The sequence below is a fragment of the Chiroxiphia lanceolata genome, chromosome 4 (assembly GCF_009829145.1).
Source record: "Chiroxiphia lanceolata isolate bChiLan1 chromosome 4, bChiLan1.pri, whole genome shotgun sequence".
NCBI classification, from domain to species: Eukaryota; Metazoa; Chordata; class Aves; order Passeriformes; family Pipridae; genus Chiroxiphia; species Chiroxiphia lanceolata.
In genome coordinates this window covers 10,612,717-10,635,228 of record NC_045640.1, presented here as the reverse complement: position 1 = coordinate 10,635,228, position 22,512 = coordinate 10,612,717, and positions in this window count along the sequence as shown.

Here is a 22,512-nt window from a genome sequence, read left to right as displayed (position 1 = left end):
CAAACTTTGAGTCTATCAGATGAGTACTAATTCTGATTAAACACAGTCTGTATGCAGCAGAGTTTACTATCATGTGAGGTATACTATGCACTGTGTGCACTAAATAGTTCTCTTGATGATTAGAACTTCTGATTAGCTTGAACAAGTAGCCTTCTTTCTCTGACTATCCTAATGAAAGAGCCTCTCTGAAGACAAAATTCCCATGAATGCTGTACTCCTATCTACAACTTTATCCTTTCTTAAAGACAAAGAAGAGTAAACTTACATTTTTCCTACTTTGTAACACTCAAAACTTGAGTGAAGGAAACCACTGCCTCATTCAAGCACATAGGCCTATACTCTCACAATCTTGCCAACATCCATATAAATGGGGTATGGGAATGATGTATCACTAGCCTAACAGTTATAGTATGTGAATTGTTTAGATGTGACATGGCATATCCTTTTGCTAGCACACTTTATTACTTTTTTATGGTTGAAACATCAGCCTCTTAATAGAAGTTATGCACCATGAATAGAGTTATTTATTTCCACCTCCACAAAAATCACAGATTTCAAATCTGTCCTCGCTGTTACACATTCTTTTTTGAATAGCAGAGCAGAACTCTGATACCAGAGTTCCCACTTATTTATAAAACTGCTAAGCTGGTCATCATGATTCCCCTTGCTTACTCCCTTCCTCCAAAAACTGCCAAAAATAGAAATGGAATTACAAAAGAGAGATTTCAGAGGGAAAAAAACAGAGGCATTAGAGTATGTTTCTTTGGATTAGGGAGGGATATGGCTGTTATCAGGGTCAGAACAAGGACAGGCCTCTGTTATCAAACCTATCACACCCTACCCCAGCTGGACAAGGCTTAATCCCTTCTGATGTGTGGATGAAGCACCTTTCTCTGAGGATGCCAGGCCCATCCATATGCTGTGAGCAGCAAAGCATCACCTAAATTCTAAGCTGCACAAGAGGTTTGACAGTGTCCTGACTTCAGACTGAATTAGATTTGTATTTGTATGCCATAAAATTTCTAACAGAAAGTAAAAATAAAAAGTCCAGGTTTCATAATCCTGCAGTCTATGGAAACTATTTGCATTTCTTTTCAGTTCAACTTCTGCTGAAGCTCCTGTTGTTAAACAGCCATCACTTAGGCACATTTGGGGGACAAAAAGTGTCTTTTTTCCCAAATAAAGAGATTCTACGGGAAAAATTAATGTAACATTGGAGTGAAAATCAGTTATTTATTGCCTACTAAGCAGAAAAAAAAGCTAGGAGTGAGGTGTTATGAGGCTAAGCTTTACTAGACTTCCCATCCTGACGAAACACCAATGAATCCCTGATTGTCAGACAGCCAGGCAGGGAGGACGGTCACTCTCTATTACACCTTGTATTGCTCATCTACCTTCCACTGAATTTGCATCTTCTGGGTGTCTGCTTCTTTCTTAAGGTTCTATATTTTCTCACTAATTTTTACTGTCTCAGCATTTCCACTTCAGTCTCTGTTTCTCATGTTTATTAGCATAAGTATGCACAGCTTGCAAACTTCATCACACCTTGACGACTTCCTCAGTAAAAGTGAGCCAAAAATCGCATGGCTCAGCTGCACCAGATCAGGCCTTGAACCCTAAACAGCTGAACCTTGGGTCAGGGCACACTCTGGGCATTTCAGTTGAAAATCTATATAACCTTAGAGCAGTCTTGATATTTATTAGTCTTTTTGTTCAAAATTATTTCCTTTAGTTCGTCTCCTCTAATACTTCAGTTAAGGCAGTTGCTGGCCAGGGCATAAGACATTAGCTGAGTCTCAACTACTTTGAAAGCCTTTTCCAATGCCCATCAGGTCAGTCTGTCCCACTGTCACCACAGAGATCATCTCTGATGTAAATACAGCTAAATCCACACTGTCCCACCTGCAGTTGCCAGAAACAAAGGAAATGCAATATTAGGGAAATTCAGGCCAGAAAATGATTGGGTGGGAGACTAGATAAAACATAAATCCTCCAGGAAGTTTTCAGCAAATACAGAACAATTTACCTGCACCTCACCTGCAAAGGGTTGAACCCTGCTCCTTAGAAAGCCATCGACACCTCCTTCCAGCACCAGCAGGGAAATGTCTGCCTTTATTTCGGTAATTGCTGCCTTGGTGCTGCTTAGCAATTTTTCTCCTCGGGTAGGAGAGCAATCATTCTCATTAGATGTCAGAGCACGACAGCAGAGTGCTTTTGTTTGGAGTACAGCATGCAGAATGATGATTACAAGTCTGAGAGCTGGGGAGAGCACTCCTCCCTTTGGAAATTAAGCAACTGACAGATGTTAGAACATCATTATACATATACAAGAACTCAGGGCCTTCTTGCAAAGTTCATTGCTCTATGCAGAATTGGCTAATTCAAGGAGGAATTCCATGCTGCAACACAGGTTACTCAAACTTATTTTGTATGAAAATGTTGGACTGAAAGCAAAGGTGCCAGCTATAACCTTCCAGGAGCATTGTGTGGTTAATCTCAGCAGCAAAGATTTTCAAATGTCATCCAAATCTCATCTGTAGGTCATGCCAAAAATGTTTTGTGCTTTTCACAAGCTAATTCTGCTTTATGCCCAGTGCCTTCTTTTCTCATGAGAGTAAAGGGGGAGTTCTGTCTTTATGCTTTGTGAAACAAGCAGTTATTAATCAAGTATGAAATTTTATTGACAAGTCAGTATTAAAAATTAGGTTCATGCACAGAGTTTCAAACACTAGAGATGATTGAATTGTCTAGTTTGGTCTTTTCTACATCTAGTAAACCTAGTGTGATAAATAATTGTGGTTCGTGAAACAAATGGGTGATTACATCAAAATAAAACAAACGGATTGTAAAACTTAATTACACCCCCATAAAGAAATAAAACAGACCCTTACAAGGTCAAGGGGCCCTAAACCTCCCTACTATCCTAAGAATAAAATATGGTAGAACTTTAAATCTTTTAGGCACCTGTTCATCCAAGAATACATGAATTATGACTGGTTGTAGAGATAACCCTTTTAGCTTTAGCTGTAAGAAAACCCATATATTAAATACTTAGCAAAAAACTATAAAATGTATATGTATCATCATCATCTGTATATGATATAATTAATATGCATGAAGTAGCTAAGATAAATGCCAAAAGTACACTGTAGTAGGTGTGCAGATTTGGGAAACTTGTCCCCATTTCTGTCACCCAGCCAGCTGCTTGCTTTTACCATACAATAAACTCCTATTCAAAAACTTATAGAAACTCGAGACTTTGTTTACCTAGTAAAATATGAATTCTGTGTCTAGAAAGAGGAAAGATTATTTACGCAAGAAATTCAGATAGCTGCAATAGTGCATACTTGGATATGAAATAAGAATAGGAAAGGACAGTACTTAGACAGAATTCTCATATGGGGATACAAAGAGTGACTGGTAAAAAGATTGTGACAAGAAAAAATTAAGGAGAATAGACTAGGACAAGACATATAAGGAAAACAAGACCTAGCCTTAGCAGAGACTAAGAGACAGGAACAGGCAGAGGAGGCAGCAATGATCAGAGCATACAGCCTGTGATGCCAGACTTTATGTCTTTTCCTCCTGCTGGTAAATACCTCTGCAGCCCTTGACAGAGTGTGTGCAATCTCATCCCCTACACTGTGGGATTTGACCAGGAGCTGCGGTGGCCACTAGACTTCCGTAGGCTGCCACTTTTATCACTACTCCCCTGCATGCTCATCAAAATTACTACCCCAGGAATCTGCCACTTCTGCACATGCAGTTACAGCATGAGTTGGTTTTAGAAGCATTGTGTCTTTGCCCACGAAGTAGGGAACAAGTGTGTTATTGTGTTCCCTTACCTCATTGTGCATGATTACTTCCTTGAAAGCAAAGGTTACTGTTAAAGATGCAACAGCAAGAATTCTAACCTAATCCTTGAAACTATGGAAGAAGTTCTAGAGAAGAAATGCTGTTCCCAGATTAAGAAAGTTTTTTTTACACATTTTTCACATTTATTGTTTGGATGGTATTGCTTTTTCTGGCATCCATTTGCATTGCAAGTATTGTGGTACCTTCTTCCTAAGTGTTATTTTTATTGTTGTATTTTGTCATGATCTTAATTTATCACTTAGACTAAAAAAAAAGAAAAAGAAAAAGTGTCATTATAAGACTTAAGAAAACTCCATTCTGGAAAACAATATAAGAAATATTAAGGTTTAGCTCCAATCTCTCCCTCTTGCAACAGCAGTTATTGGGAATACAGGATTACCTATTAAGGAGCAGTGACACTGTGTAGACTTCAGTAACAGTTACTACGGCACAAAGCAATAATATTTGTAGTTCAATGGCCCTTACATAAAGCATTTTTATTATGTAAGAGATAGGAGATGGAAAACTATTCTGTGTACACCTCTTCCAGTCAGAGTGCTGCCAGGCTGAACAGCTCATTTTCCCTTCCTCTGAGGGCAATGACAGGTTTATTTTTAATCCAACTATCTTTTCCCCTCTCACTATCACATAGGCAAAGCTTTTTTCTTCCTCAGATGAATTAAGCCTTATCTCATCTCCATCAAGCATCTCCTCACCAGCTCATGTATCATTAACAAACACCTCACCACAAGTAACAAAGCTTCTACCAGCAACCCACAAAACATCTTTCCCTGCAGAACGGAGCAAATCCAATCAATATGTTCAGCTAATGGAGACAAACGAGCAAGTCCAGGCCTGGCAGCAAGCAACCAGGGTGATGACTAGGCAACAGCTGGTGAAGGATTTGGCACACATGGCTCCGATCCAATTTCCTGAAGGGTCTGCAAGAGGCCCTCAGTCTGACAGGGTAGTGATGAGCAAGATGAAAATGCAGAAACCTGGGGCAGTGTCATCCAGCTCTTGCCATACTATTACCCCAGCTGAAACACATCTGATCAGCATCCCATCCTTTCTAGGTTCTAGGGATGATTTGAAATAAGACAGTTGGTAAAACCTCTTTTTCCACTCAAGGAAAATAACCATGAGTTAAGTAACCCTAAGAAGGAGAAACAAAATAACACTCCAGCTCTCAACAAGTGAAAGTGCCCTCTGAGGACATTCAGGAACCCTCACTGAAGGATTGTTCTCAACATAAGTTTTCTAAAATCACTTCTACATCTTTGAAATATGTCAATATGGATGCAGCAAAAGAAGTTTCTTTCTGTTTTTTCACTACATATTTCAGTGAAAATTGTAGAAAATATTTAATCCCAGACCTAAAAGTGGTGTGTTATTATCAAAAGTACTAAAGAAATAAAATACACCACTGAGCTACTTGAAATAAAAGCATTAGCATCACAAGGTTACCCCTCAATTAGCTCAATCTAGTCAAACAACTAAACCACCCATTTATCTAGCATGGAGTTATCTAGTTCCTATTTCTCATTAGAAATAATTAGGTACGTTAATTTGATTTAATTTTTTTTTTCCATCATAGAGAATAGAATTAGTTCAGGCTGATGTCTGATAATCTGATATTGCCATTCACAACTGAGATTTAAGTAAACTTTAAAGAGATAAGGTTCTTTACTCTAAGTGTGAAGCTGTAATTAATAATGAGCTCCTATTGAAGTTGTCCTTCCAACTTTATGTCACTCTTTTTGATCAACTACAACAGTTGAAAAATCAAATTTTTAATATTTAGGTAGTATAACTGTACAATTATGTCTGTATTAGTAAATCCAGTACATAAAAAGACATGCCCAATTTTATATTTGAGATAAGTTTTGTTTTCAAGATATTTCTTCACTCAGAGGCATGGAGCTTGCTTGCTTAAATTGATTTTTTTTAAAAAATCATATTTTCTGCACCTCAAAAAGGAAATAATATGTGTCATTTGCAAAAGACACAAGATGGGAAGTATAGTCAACGTGGTAAAATAGTGAATTGATATACAGAAGTACATGTAATGTACTGTGTGACCTTGAAAAGGAGTGTAATATTAAAAATTTTATGGTCATGTCCATAGGGAAGAGAAACAAGCATTTTAAGCACTTTTTTTGCCGTAGACTATGGGCTTCCTGTCTGTAAGTGACAATGAATGAGAAAGAAGTAGGTGTATCAGTCAATCATGAGATGACTACAAGCTATCAATGTGATATAGACATAAAAAAGACAATTGTAATTCTTAAATATATCAGGCAAAGTTTTTTCCATAGAGACAGGGAGTTTTTAATGCCATTTTACAAGGCACTGATAAAACTTTGTTGCAGTATATGTAATCCTGGACACTGATGTTGAAAAGAGATGAACTGAAATCAGAATAAGGCAGAAAATTAAATATCAGCATGTTCAGAGTAACAAGCAGCTAATTTCTGAGAGAAATCAGCAGAGTTTTTTAACCTTATAAAACCACAGCTGTAAGGGATAAAATATTATATTGCTACAAATGCATCAATTAAGTAAAGACAAGATGAGAAAAAAGGTTATTTAAGCTTAAGGACAATAATGGAAGAAAAAGATTACCCTAACTTGATCCTGAGTAAGTGTAAACTGGAAATAAAAACAAGCTTTTTAAGCTTTAAAAAAATCAAAATTGCCTTCCGCTGAATTTTCCAATAGCGTGAGGTTAGAGCTCATGGTATCCTAGCATGGAAATGCCAGTCTTGGTTCTCTTTCTAATTTATTTCTTTCAAAATCTCTATTAAAATGCTGTCATACCTTTCCTGGAGGCTACAAGGAGCTCTATAAGAGTAGGAGGAAGGAAAAAGTAACTAGGAAAATCTGAGCCTGGAACTTGCCACGACAGATGAAAATCTTTGCCTTCCTCTAACAGCCACTGTCTGTCTGCCAGGGCAGCTGTCTCCAAGCCAGTCTGCTCAATTTTCCTCTTGCTAGAAGTCCTGCACAAAGTCTTTCATACTGGTCTGGTTCCCAGCCCTAGGAGAACAACTGCATGACAGAATGAGCCAGCCTGAATCTGGGTGCTGCTCTGGCAATCCTCTGCATAACAGTGTTGATCTGCACAGTGAGCAGAAAGCTATCCTCTCATTTTTGGTTTGCTTGGTTGTTCTGACTTACTTTTTCAGCTGCTACATCTTCCCAGTGTAACTCATACTGAGATCAGCTGAAATCCAGCACTGGATGGAGGAGATCATGTCTAGGCTGGAATGGGAAGGGTAAAACTAAACCAGCATCTTCTTAGGTTAACATAAACTGTGTGCTGGTGCAACCAAATGAGGCTGCAGTGCTCACTTGCTTTCCCTCCCTCTTCTACCTCCATAATAAATTACTGAAAATTCTTCCTATTGGTCTTTTAAACATAAAAGAGATTAAATATCTGGAGGAAGGAGGGGGAAAGTGCGACCTATAACCTTACTGCAGACCATGAATTTACTTGTTATGAGACAGTTCTCTGAAGAATCTGCAGCCTCTGCCTGGCTTTAGGCTCCTGAATGGCCAGAAGGGATAGAAATGATACTGGGGAAAATCTCTGTATTTCTCCCTGTCAACAGCTGATAAACAACTGTGTCTCTTTCCTGCTTTTCTTAGGAACACTGAGTGAGCATTTCTGAGAAATGGTTTGGTATTTTTTTTGCATCTGCACAGGATGGTGGCCAGGACCTCTGCTTTTGATTCCTGGAACGTTGTTCCCAGAAGGCCAGAGCTAAAATCTAGACCCAAAATTTAAGTGATGGAGAAGCCATTTCAAGGCACTGTATGGATATCAAGAGTAGTTAAAGTTGTCTGCATACACAAAGCCAAACAGATTCTTGGTTCATAGGCCCTTTTTCTGCAACCATTAATCTTTTTGGAGGCTTCCTAATGATGTCTTCACTGACAACCTTGGGAGCTGAGTTTTCCCACCACCACTGCACCATTGAAAACTGGACCCCAGAGCGTCAGGTGTCTTTTGGAAGCTGGCAATCCTCATTTATTGATTTAGGAAGTCTACAGCTCAGACTTTGGCTAAAAGGCCAAATGAAAAAGTGATGAGGAAGTGGTTGTACTCTGGCAATGTTTCTTCTTCTCAGTGAGCAAGCACAGCAGGGCCCCTCTGGGCACAGGCAGCAGGAAGCAGCCAATTCTCAGAAACCCTGAGACAACAATGCAGAGCTAAATTTCAAGATATAACTTTAAATTTTTAGGCTACACATATTCCTTATCCAACAGCCATCACAGTCCAGAAATTATTCTCTTCCCTGTCTAGAAATCATATCTGAATGCATTGGTTGTTTGATTATTTCACCAGATTCCTGAGATTCCTAGGCAAAGGACTATTCAGATCCTGCTTAGTTTAGGTGATCATTACAGAGATATAGTGGCTGCCTTGGACATTACAGCATGATTTTAAGGTTGTTTGGTGAAACAGATTTAATCTTAACAAGCAGAATCATATGCATATTGTATTAATTTCCAAAGGAAAACTGGGCAAATCTTTTCTCTGTAACTAATAAATACAGTCTTGGAAAGATAAAAGATTATTCATAAAATTTGGTTGAAGTTTAACAAGTTGGAAAAACAGGGAAAGAAAAAGAATAAATTCACAAAATTTTACTTTTGAATTGCCAGAAAGAAATATTTTGGATACCTTCAAAATATTTTCTCTCAAAGTGTTCTTGTTTTTACAAAATGTAGAAATCATTCAGTGATGTTGCCTTTCAGGTTAGACAAGACGTATCAAGCCAATACCTGATTGTTTTTGTTTCAGGCACCAATCACTGGAAGGCCATTATCCACTCAACCTACACCCCAAAAGATTGATCTTGCTCGGTCTGGGATTGATCTACCACTGCTTGAAGGGCAGGGAGATGACTGGGTCGTTGCATTGTCTGCACTGACAGGAGACAACCTAGAGGAATTGCTGCTGCATTTGAGAGAACTGCATGACATTTATGTGAGGAAAGAACAAGCACAAGGGCAAAGTCTGGTCCAGGGTTAGGAACTAGAGCTGCTGTGAACTGTATTAGAAGAAAAAGCATAAAATCATAAATTGATTATGTTTCACCTGTGGGATTTTTCCTCTCTGTTTTTTTTATACCTGTAGACCTCATAGAAGTCTTCTAATTAGACAACTCACATAATTTTATGGGTAGATCCAGTTAAAACAATTCCAGTGTTGGCTGCCCATCAAGCAAATGCAAACCTTACAACTGGTCAGGCAGCCTCCTAGAGCTCAATACTCAGTTAATTCCTCCAGAGCAAATAAGCAGAATTACTTAATAACGACAGTTTTCTCGTATCTATCCCATTTGTAATTCCATGTATAAGAAAAACTTGTGCCAGGATTAAAAAATGCCATATTTTCTTTTCCTCACTCCTGAGCTATGCTGCCTTGGTTTATTAGTGTCAGCAGATGCTTTGGAGTACAAGTACAGGATCAGGGTAGCACTATGATCCTGCAGTCCAAACAGATGGGCATGAGGCCAGACAGCCAAGAGAGCAAGCCATGAACACCTACCTAGGAGGTGCAAAAACTCAATCCTAGATTTACAGTACAGCATTGATCAATATCAGTATGCACTTAGACTATAGAAAAGTGAACCACTTAGAAAGAAAACCATTAAATGCACCTGATGCATTTACCAAACTAGTTTTTGGTCTAGTTGCATAATCTGCAATGCAGCATTTTGATTATATGTTCTCTTAGCCAGACAACTTGCTAAAGGTCTTTGTGAAACAAGTCAGCAGCCTTCTGCAGGCTGGCTGCAATTCAACCTAGTCTAGAGCTTGAAAAGTGTGCAGAAGTGATACTTAATTATACAACTGCCACACAACCTATCCAAGCAAAGCAGCAAGAGGCAAACAGCTTTCAAGTCACTTCTAATGGCTGTCAAAAAAAAAAATGCTTTGATACATTATATAACATTAGGTCAAAATTTCTAACTACCCTTGCTTCTCCAAGGCTTGAAAAGGCCAGCTAGCAGATATATTAACAGCCTTTCAAAGTAATGATACCCTTCTCTGAGCTGATTTTCTTGGCCAAATATTTGCCAAGTGCAGAAAAGCCCAAACTGTGACTTGGCCTTTGTATTGCATGATCTATCTAGTCTTTTATCAAACTGGCTCATCTTGGCTTTCATATTTCCTTTTCACAGCTCATAATCTCTTTTGCCTACTTCAGCATTCTTTATTATTTCCTCACTTTGGCTAAACTTTTGAAAAGAAAAACCAAGATTCAGCCTTTGCAATACATGAGAAATTAATTTCTCCACATGCATTTACTACAGGAAATATTTTATTTGGCTTTTCTTTATGAGTTAAACCTGAAACCATTACTTTTTGCTATTTGTACCTACTCTAATAGTCGTTGCAGCAAGTTACCAAAAGTCATGGCCAATGAAATTTTCTTTTATGTATTTTACATTGAATTTCTTCATAAATTAAACTCCCTACTAAAAATGTTGCAACCAAGCATACCACTTTAAGAATGAAGAAAAGTACCTGAAAGAAACAGATATGCTGCATACTGAAATTGCTTTCTAAGAGAATGGTTGCAAGCAGTGAAACAGTTAAACGGTTTAAACACCTAAACAGATGATTACACATGAAATAAAGACAAAAATTCCAGCATAACTGTGGTGAATCTATCAGAGAAAATCTTCCTTCAATGAAGAAGTCTCCATCCATCTATTTCTGCTCACACCATTACATTTTCTGATACTAACACTGAGATAACCTATAGGTTACCAGTTAGGACAGGGTTGTTTCTTTGTTCAGTGTAAGATAAATACATTTTATCTATTTTTTCTAAGTTGTTTATACATTTCAAATCTTGCCATTATTCACAGTGATAAGCTTTATCTTTGAGTAACCATTCAAACTGCAAAGGTAAAAGACATAAGGAATTCATTGTATCTCGTTGCAGTTATCAATCCTGTTTCCCAGAGACCAATGTTGGTTGCTGACCTATTTCTTACCTTATAATTCTTTACTAATTGAGTCATGCATCAGCCACTTTATTATTTAACTTATATAGGCTATTAAGCTATTACTTAGGCCTGAAATTACCCAAGTCTCCTGTACATCATTTTTCAACATTGATCCAACATTAGTATTCTGCCAATCTTCTGAAACTTCATTACAGACCAAAGCTTATTGAGGATAATTCCTTGGCTGACTGTCTAAAAGCTCCTGCATTCAAATTGTTTCAGATTGCTTTTAAAAATAATTGGTTTTAATAGTAACTGTTTTCAATTCCAGCAGTAACTGAGGAGAATAAGTGCCTTCAAATATTCAAATATTCAAACAGAGGCAAGAAATATTTATCAATTAGATCTTTGTGGTCTGTATGGTTACTAACCTGACTATTTTTCCCATTTCTGTCTAACCAATGTCAGAGCTGGTATTTCTTATTTTTCTTAATATATATGTTTCTATCATTTCTTTGAGGTATCCAGCAAGCACCCTTGTTACTGTTTGCTCTATGAAGGCTGCACTCATTTTAACAGTATCTACTACTAAATAAAAATATTTAATCTCCACCATCTACACTGGTAATGGAATTGTTCTAAGTGTATACCTTTCTGGACCTACCACGTCTCCTTGGAAACCAGAGGTTTTCTTTCTCTTTGATTTATTTCCACTTTGAAGTCATATAAAAACAACAACAATAAGGGGAGAATTCAGATCAGAATCCACAATAATGCCCTTATTTGAAACACCATACAGTTTAACATTTTATAGTGGAGGAAAAATTCTAAAAGTAAATCACGGGAAAAATATATAAAGTTAAGAAAAATGAATGCTTATCTTTTATTAGTAAACTTAACACCCTAGGGAAGATATGAATGTTTTTCACCTTTAGTCTAGACATCCTTGGATTCCATATGCTCCTTAACTGGTAAGACAGACTCAATTTTTGTGTCATTTAAACAAACTGAAAAAGCCACAAAGTTTTGAAATTCCCTTACAGTAAGAGTCTGTTTCAGTTACAAAAGAAATATGAGCTGTGTGGTAAGGTCATCATGTACAGATCCCAGCAATACTGCTAGAGATGGTAAAATGACTTCTGACACTGAAAATGGTGAAAAACACTATGAGGTAGAATCCTCCATAGAACAGTTCTGTAGTACCAAGAAAACATGAAATAATCCTGCTTTCCTTGCCCAGCAGGTATAACTAACACTGGATAAAGAAAAACAAAGGAGAAGAAGGATATTTAAAGATAAACATTTCTGACAGGAATGATTCAGAAATATGTGTTTACAGTCTCGAAAGAAATTCCTGTATTTCACAGCCCTATAGATTTGAACTGTATGTCTGTACATTTATGTTTTTCAGCTTATCGACTAGAGTCTTAATACTTTAATGAACTTTGGCCAGGGACAGACTAAGGGATGTGAGGTGATGAATATCACAGGAGCAGAAGATGTACCAAACCCCAGTAGCAACTGCTTTTCCTGCACTCATGTTTTAAACGCAAGGAAACTGCAAGTTTCTGATACATCAGAACCAAAAGAGAGTTTGATTTGGGGCAAATACAGCTTTCCAGATACTTCTGAAGTTCTGAATCCCCCACTGGGGCCTTTTTTGCCAAAATAATTCATTCTTTGTAAGCTATGCTCAGTCAAACTTGTACAGCCACCTTTCTAGCTCAGGAAATGTCGATACAGATGTAAAAGATCATTCATACAGAGTGGGGCTGTGAGAAAAACCACAACTTTAAAGACAAAAACAGAGGTGAATTGAAACCACCATGCTAGAAAAATCTTGACCTCAAGTGGCAAAAGAGACTCAAGTTTGCCTGAATCAGTTGAAGCACAAAGAAAATTATTCATTAAATAATATAACCATCATCTCTTCTTAGGTTTGGACAATTTGATAGAAAGGATAAAGATAAGAAAATGTGGAAATCCAGTAAGATATATACATATAAATATTATAGGTGTTGTTTTGGGGCTACTGTTACAGTTTGGAGATCTGGAAAGGCCTAATACTACACTAAAAAATCTTTCCTTGATGTAGTGTCTGCTAAACACAGGACAAAACAGCTTCAAGATGTCCTCCTTCATGGGAATAAAACATAGGATAGTCATCCTTGATCTTGTTCTGAGCAAATGCGTTTGGACTATAGGTAAATGATAACTTTGCCAACAAATCCTGGCCTGAAGTTTGATAACTGAGAATGGCAGTGAAAACTCTCCCAGCCCCACTTCAAAAATGAGATGTACTGATAGGGTTTGATCCATGCAGAAAAAAAATGAAATAAATATTCAAGTAATAAATATAGTTTTAAAAAAATTCCTTTCTAATCTATTTCAATGAAAACAGAAAAATGGTGGCTCTTTTACTTACTACTCCAGCTACACTCTTTTTAAATCCTTCTCATTAATCTTGCACTACCTTGCACTGATGAACTAATACATGACACACACTTCCAGAAAAGTAATTTATATTGCTATGAGTTCAAATTATTTCTCTGGAATTACTTGTCAGTGGCTGTTGTAATTCTTAAATAACTCAATTCAAAAGGCATTTTTCTTAAACGACACCTTTAAAAGTATTAGAACTTGCTATTACATGCTGAGTATTAAGAGGACAGAATATATAAAACTGACTAGACTAAATAGTAGATAAAATAGTATTACTATTACTGATATTTGAATCACTAATAAACACTTGAGTTACTAGTTGGATATATAATCTAACATGTAAGTCACCAGAAATAACTCAGCCTAAGCACAATTTAAAAACAATTTTGTTGAGAAATCTTAGTGAAAATTTTTTTCTTCCCACTGTGCCTTGATGGAAAGTTATCAAACGAAACAGTCACCCCCCCCTTGCAATTTTTTTTGCTTGTTTCTCATGTAGGTGTCTTTTCCACAACCTATATAATGCAGTGACTCAATTTAAAAATAATCTTCAAAAAGTGAATGTCCTTTTTCAATTTTACATGTATTTTGTCAGAACAAAATCTGAGAAGCCTGTAGGTTTCCTGTGTGATACTGAAAAGTTTAATGCAGTTTGAAAGTGAGCTCCACAACTTCCTCAGCCTGTTTAGTATTAACTTTATTCAAAAGATTTGCAAGTCATTAAGGTTTCTTCATGCTCATTGCTGCAAAGAACATTGGTAAAGAGAGTCAAAACAGGAAACTTCCTTTAATTCAGAATAATTGCCAGCTTAGTCACTAAAATTAGGTCTGTACAATGCTTTCTTCAGAATACGCAAGTAGTTGATGTGCTTGTTCATACAGAAATGAACAAGAAATGTGCACTTAAGAGGCAAGTGAATGTGGATCCGGTCTGAATTTACTGAATTTCCTTTTCCTCTGCTACCTAGGCAGGCCAGAGGGTTTATGACAGATCACAATCAATAGTGATCCCTTCGATAGATCAAAATCAGATCTTCTACGTAATGATCCACTATGTAAAACTGTAAGTATTCCACCTCCCCTAGCTTTGAAATGGAGGAAAAACTTTCCACAAAGTATTTGCTGCCATTACCTGTACTCTCTAGTGTGTGTGAAGTTATATTCCTCTTTCTTGTGATCAGGACTGGATACTCTAACACGATGTCATTAGTACAGATAACCCATATTGCGGAGCTGTGCTGCTCTTGGGCTTCCTCTGCTGCCAGTGACTATGGCATATGTCAGATACAGTACATCTGCTTTTGCCTGTCAGAAGACACAGAGGTCTCTAAGAATGAGCCAAACTCTCTATGTAGGCTACAAATTGAGTCTCTCACTGATAGAAGAAACAATATTGAACAATGAGTATTAAATAGGTGGGTTGGGTTTTTTCCTTACAACAGTTGCAAAATTAAATTCCTTTAAAAGCCATTCTTTTTCATTGATGAACTATAAGCCAGCCCTGCTCCCTGAAGATATTTGTTCATTTCCCCCTCCTTCCCCACTGCAGGAGGATTAAACTATTTCTCAGTGCAGTGAGCTGATTAATTTTGTTCAGCCAGTGCAGCTCCTTTCTGGGCAGGGAAGTATCACAGATTTACAGTTTTCATTACCTAAGGCTGAAACTGTTAATGAGGTTTACGCTTGCTGCAGGAGGCTGAGGAAAGGCACTTGCCATTTGCATAGCTGGGCTGAAAGGATCCCTTGCAGAAGACACCACACATGACTGCAGATCCCCACACATGTTAGAAATGGTTATTTCATTTGCTCAATATGAGTACTTCTCTCCTGATTCACAAACCATGGTAACACCCTGGGGCTCTTCCTTACAGTTGTGAATCCTGGCGCAGGTTGACCTGATTGTTTTCTCTAGCAGTTCTAAATCCTGACTTTAGGATATGGTCATAAACCCACTGTGGATCTCAACCCTGAATGCCCTCTCACACGCACTAACTGGACTAATGTCCTTTAAACTGTAGTGATGAGTACCCTTTTTCGCTTCTTTTTTTTTAGTTACATGAGGAGAAGGAAGGAATCCCTTTTATACAGCAATAGAACACTGCCCTGAGAAGTGACATGTCCATTCCCACCCTGGCTCCTCTCCTAATCCCCAAGTGATATCTCTGGCCAAAAGGCTCTGGGTTGAGCACAATGAGAAACATTTCATATATTTCCTGCTGAAGCTGTGCCACTGTGGGAAAATAGCTCACAGGGCTGGATCAGAAAGTGTGAGAGAAGCCAGTATATGTGCTCAGACTGTACCTCTGGACCTGCACAGAGCTCATCCTTGTAACTTCACAAGTCCCACCTGCAGCTCTCCACAGATCAGCAGCTGCAAAAATGGAGCTCCTCTGGACTTCAGGTGTCTCCTAGTTGCAGAGAAACCGAAACAACTTCTTTTGAGCATAAGATGAATGTATTCCACTGAGAAGGAGCAGGATGTGCTCCTTTGCACACAGAGGCAGGTGTTCTTGCAGCCCTCATCCTTTTACTGCTGGAGATGAAAACGGTCCTAGGCAGCTTTGGGCCATGGTTGTCCCTCCTGTGTGTTGTTGATGCACATCAGATGCTTAGGATTTGTGGCAAAAGGAAACCTGAAAACATTAACTAATTCCTTCCAGGTAGGAAAGAATTACTTCTATTGAGGCACAGGAGCAGAACATTTCTATTCTAAGTCCACTTTACACAGTTAAACACAACCTCTAGGCTATTGATGTAATAAGTGAGAAAAGACAAATTGCTTTATGAAATAGGATATTGGACAGGTTTTTTTGTTTTGTTTTGTTTTTTCTTTTTTGCCAAACCCATCCAACAGTACATTGTATTTCATATGTTTAATTGAAACCTAATTGGAATAACAGTGCTGCCCTCTTTTCATCTTTCTAGCACATGACAGGACTAAGGATATGGAAATATTTCGGTGTTAGTTACTGTGCCTGCCTGAACAAGAGTGACAATAGTTCTTCATTATACAACACACAGGAAAGAGTCACTTTCATGAGACGGATTTTACTGCTGATTTCCAGAGAAGGACCAACTTCTTCTGCTTTTTAGAGTAACTTCCAACACAAACTTTGAGTTCTTGGCTCACTAGTCACAAGACTCTTTTGGAGCCAAAGATCAGCACATTCAGTATCTGTACTGAAGGTAACACAAAAGCATTCAGTAAGTTAATTAAAAGAGTCCAGAGAAAGAGAGAGCTGCAGGCATGGAGACACTGCTAGGAATAGCAGAGGGGGGGGGCAAGGAGCACTTGGGAATCCAGATTTTCTTTATTTACACATCTCCAGGTTTACACTCACGTATCTGGAAAGTCTGTCTTTCACAGGCTTAGAGCTGTGAAGGGTTTTGCAAGCTGTTATTATTTTAGTCTGGCAAGTCACCTACTCAGAGAATTCAAAGCACAAAACACCGAAAACCTCTATCAACTGGTTTTGGGTTGTTCTTTTTTCTATATCAAATGAGCCTAAAAGATCCCTAATTTGTGCAAGTTAGCTGTGCAGTAAATGTGTTCTAAGGCAAAGCACTGGGCTGAAATGCTGTGAAGTGAATTTTGCTTCAAAGGATGTAATAGCCCAGCTGTGATCAAGAAGAAAACATGGTTAGATGTGAAAGCATAACAGACATGGTATCGAAGTTCCTTGAATACAGATCTTTAGAGAATAGATTTAAACAACACAGAACAAAACCAAAACTACTTTAAGTCATTCTGATATAACATAGAAACAGATGTTATACAGTGAGTAAAACATTATCAAAACCTCCTTAAATTTCCTAAAGCTAAAACATCACATTGAGCATAGTTCTGTTGATTTCCTTGTGGCAAAAATATTACCAAGATTTGTTAAACTAAAAATCAAGTAGGATGTCACTAGAGTTATTCAGCATGGGAGAGTAAGGCTGAATGTTGTTTGATACTACCAAGGCAAACTGTCCTGGTGGGACCAGCCCTTCAGTTAGACTTTCAATAATGTGTTTTTTCTGCCTGAGAGTGGAAACTAATTCAGTGAAATGTAATTTTTATTCAAAGAATAGGCTTGCTTTTGCTTTACAAAAGCTCATATCTGGGTTAATTTACAAACTCCCTCTGGGTTATGCTTTGAAATGAAGATTTAATGGAGACAAATATATTCACCCACCCAGAAAAAATATTTTAATTGCTATATCTCTGATATTACCAGAACACTGAGAATGCTGGCAACACAGAAAGTGGTTATGTTTCATGCAAAGGTAGAAGATTAAAAATGGCAGTGAACGATAGAAAAATTTGAAGTGCCTGATAAATCAGTCCTATTTGAAGTCAATGCAAACATGCTTCCTGGACACAATATATTCTGGCTGAGGCCTTAAAGGGTTACACACCTGAGCTGTGAATCAAACATATGTCACAATCCATTCAAAGTGTGTGTGTGCTCGTGCATGAAGCAGAAATGATACTGCTATAAGCTCCTATTTGTTTCTGGATGAGTTGCATTATGGAGGTAATTTAGATACTGTGTTGTGTGACATTATTGTCATAATGAATAGACTCACTCCTGGGTAAAGGATAAAATGAAAAAAAAAAAAGCTGTATGTGCTAGAGTAAGAGAAAAGAACCTAACAATTTGTGATTTCATTTTGCATTTTCATGATGCAGAGATATTACTGAAATTAAACAAATACAATCCAGAAGGTGAATAATTTAAAATTCCTCTGTTTTACAGAAGAAAAATAAAGATCATAGGTCTCCTTAGTATAGAAACTGTCTCAAGTATGGCTCTGAAGTGTGAAATACAGCAATTCTGAGTGCTTAATTAAGATCTAGAGGTATGACATAGATTGAAAGTATTAAAAAGATTCAGACTGAAAATACACACCTGTATTTGGGTAAAGGATACCAAAGAGATACCTTATATCGAAGCCAAATTGAAAATCCTGGAAGAGTTGATGATGGTAGAGAAAGAAATAAATAAAACAGTGGTAGTCATCCCTAAATGCTTGGCAACCCAATATCTTCTGGAAAATTACATTATATCTCCTGGAAAATTACATCCTGATAAATTATGGCAGAAGAGGAGATAAAAAGTGGTGGGGTTCAGCTAATTTTTTTTTTTTTCAGAAAAGCATAAAGAGACCAGTGGAAGAAACTGAAAAGTGGGAAATAAGGACAGGGAGAGACTGAATCCAGTCAGGGTAGAGGCCAGAAAGATTTTGGGAGAAGCCTAATATGTGGGAAGGATTGCTAACAGATTCAACCAGAGGTGTATATTTTTATCAAGTGATGTTAAGCATTGCTTAACATGCAGCTTTACCATGTAGGATTTCTGGTGCCCTCTTGGTCTTTCTTTCTTTCTAATCCAGTGCTCTTTGTTCATTAAGTGCTTGAAGAGGGTTTCAAGTCATCTCTAAGGTAGATGGCAGAAGGGAACACACCTTGCTAGTTTAAGCCTGAGTTTGAATCAATCAGCATTTCTTGCACTCTTGATTTCTGTCTTGCATCTTCACTTTATTATAAAAAATCACAAAGGCTGTACTAAGAGTGTACTACAATGATGCTGAGAAGATGCACCTTCTGACATCCTCCTCTGTAAAATGTTTCAGTTAGTTAATTTTTGCCACTTAATCCCTCTGTTAATTCATATCAAACACATGGCAAGAACACTAACGACAGTAATAAGGCTTGTATGAAGACAAATGTCTTACCTCTGTGTTCTTCTGTTCCTCCTAAACTACGTACAGTTGCAGCTACATTCAGAGGAAACAGTCAAAGAAGTAATGCAACAAGATGCCAGACCACAGTTTTCAGACTCACAGCAAATGCAATAATCAGCATCTTATTAATTTAATAATATTCAAATTCACGGAGGGAGAATAACGTTATATATTTTGGTAAGCTTGCTTCTCTGGGGACAGCAGGATCTTACCCCACTGCTAATCACCATTCATATCATTTATAATGAGACTTCTGCAGGCCATACTGGGAAGGACACACCAAAGCACGCTGGGTTTGCTCGGTGTGTGCAAAGTTGTTTCAAATCCCTGTCCAGCTCTCAGAGGATTACGTTACCTCCTGTTGTACGTGGCCCTAAGGGATCCATGTCCCACCTCACTGCATTTTGGCTGAGAGGGATGCTCTCTTTGCCTTTTCTAGCATCTACGTCCTTTGTCCAAAGGTTTGAAAAAGAAATAGATGGTTGAAGAGCAATGTACTTTTTTATAATAAAATGCCAGATGGTGACAGACAGTAAAAAGGTCCACAGGGAGTGGTGGAGATCAAGGCAATACCTGACTCCCATGATGAAAATTCACCTTTCACTTGCAGAATCTGTTACCCAGAATACGCACTGCTGCAGCGGGCAGGCTTTTCTTGGAAATGGAGTATCAGAGTGTGACAGCAAGAAAGCAACACACTCAGAATAGCTCTAACTGCAGTCTGGGAATAGTTCTTGTTCCTGTCTGTGGTGTGGAAACCACAGGTCTTGCACACTCCCAGCATGGGAAACCTCATCGCAGTAGAATAGAGATGGCAACAGCTTCCTAAGAAAATTCTAAAATGCTTTCAGCCTATTTCTCTATGGGATGGTTCTAATTTTGTTTTTGCTTCACATCTTAATTCCACTGCTCAACCACAAACTAGAGGTCTAAATGACAGGAAACAAACCTAAAATCCCATACACATTTTCTAATTTTCTCCAATCACTGTGCAAATCAGGGCTATTTGTTCCAGCATCACAAGGAAATAAAAAACATAATTCTTCTGTACTCTAACTGAACCTCTGCTAAAGCTCTTAAATCCAGTTCTCTGATGGAAGGAGTTTCATTAATTACAACACACAGTTTTGACATCGTCACTGGAACAATGTTCCTGGTTTCTGAGCTACTAAGGCCCCAGTTTGTGCGTGAACCATTGCCCTGTCTGCATCGACTCCTTCAGCAGTCTGTGTCTTCGTGCTCTTACTGAAATTTCTTACTAGCACACACGCACTGAGTCATAGTGATTATTTCCTCACTTAAATTGTTTCTTCTGTCTCTATCTGTCCTTGTTAAGTGAATACAAATGGCAAAACACGTTCGCTCACTAGAATGGAGGAAATAACAGCAATATAGAATCATTTTATTGTCTTTTTCATCCAAGACATTTTTATGACCCCAAATAACCATGACTTCAACCATCCACAACTATCATAAACTGGGATGCTTTTAGTCTTGTAGAACAGGGTGTCATACTGGACTAGGCCCTGAATAACTATAATTTAGTCCAAAGAATCTCTGTCTGCAGCCCAATCCCCCAAAGTTCCTTTTTACTTCTTCCTCCCATCATATTAACCACATTACTGGAAAGATCACTAAGTCAATCAGCTAGGTAATATAACACTTGGAAAAATGAACAACAAAACAGGTAACATATAATAAATATATCCCTACCCTTTGAGGAGAAGAGCAGCCATATCAAGTCACATAGAAGAATTTCTTGAAACCAATGAGAAGAACAATGTTGTCACAGTCTGATGGAAAAGTAAAAACTTTAATTGGAATATCTTTGTAGACACGAGAGGTAGATTTTCACTGTGACAACTTTGAATTCATGAAGTAAAATGGACTTTTTCACCATTCCAAGTGCAGAAAAGTCATAAAATATCTTTTTCCTGGGGTCTGGCTTTTGGTTTTCTTTGTTCTTTGGATTTTTTAAAGGATTTAAATGACGTCTCTATTGTTACGAATAATTGTTTTGTGTGGAAAATACCAAAAATTCTGTAGACATCATGTCTGGAAAACAATTTCCCCTTTTGAAGTGTTTTGGATTTGTGCTGGAAACAGCATTGATAACAGGGTTGTTTCCATTATTGCTGGACAGAGTTACACATAGTCAAGGCCTTTTCTGCTCCGGTAAGGTGGCTAGGGGAACACAAGAAACTGGGAGGGAACAGACCCAGGACAGCTGACCCCAATTGACCCAAGATATTCCAGACCATACAGCATCATGCTCAGCATAGGGGGAAAAGAATGGAGGGGAGGGAATTCTGAGAGATCAAGTTTGTCTTCCCAAGTCACCGTTATGTGTGATGGAGCCCTGCTGTCCTGGGGATGGCTGAGCACCTGCCTGCCCATGGGAAGTGGTGAATGAATTCTTGTTCTACTTTGCTTGTATGTGTGGTTTTTTATTTACTTATTTAGCTGTCTTTAGCTCAACCCATGGGTTTTCTCACTTTTCCAGTTCTCTTCCCCATCCCACTGTGGGGGAACTGAGTGAGCGGCTCCGTGGGGCTGAGTTGCCATCTCAGGTTAAACCACACTTTTATAAAGACAGTAATAACAAATAGTTGTTCTGTGCAGGATGAGCTATTTATGATTCTAATATAATGTTATAGTATAGAGAAGCACAGGTCTGGTTTGACAGCAGGGCTTATCAGTCTCCTGAGTAGGGACTACAGGATGACTTGAAGAGGACTATGGGCATGGGATGATAAAAGATGGGACACAATCTGACCTCAAAGCTGTAAATCAATCACAGATGGTCAGTTAGCAGAGTGCAGACCTGGACCTGGATGAAACTCCAGCTAACACAGAAAACAAAGAAATAGCATCTAGTATACCAAAAAGGTAGTATAGTAAGATTGGATGTAACATGGAGCTACAGACAAATGAAGATCAAGGTGTAAAAGCGGTAATAAAAATTACTCCAAGTGGATACACCACCATTATTACCGAGAGGTTTTCTGTGTGACAGTATTAATTTCCCTTTTCTTCCTTTTTTTTTTCTGTTGTAATTAAATTGGATTATAAGCATTCCTGGATAAGACCATTAAGACTTTAATTATATGAACAGCAAAACTTGTGGAATGTGTTTCTTTTTTGCCCTTGACATTATTATGACTGCAGTGGTGCACCTATATTCCTTCTCTACATTAACATGCTGGCTGATGGAAACTTCACATTCAGTTTACACATGCCACCAAGTGATTTTCTTTTCAATATGGTTTTAAAACTGATATCCCCATCCATCCCATTGGTAGGATATATTCTACCTATGACTTCTGAAGAAAATTTTTCCTTACACTTCCCTGCTGGCCCCTGCAATGATACTGCTTGACAACAACTTCCACAGCACCTACTACTGGATCCTTTGCACCTTTCCCTCACTGCATGCTGAGGTAAGAAGAAAAGTAGTCAAGATACAGAACATTTATTCTACCTTCCCAAAGGTCTACATGCCTAACAAACTGGT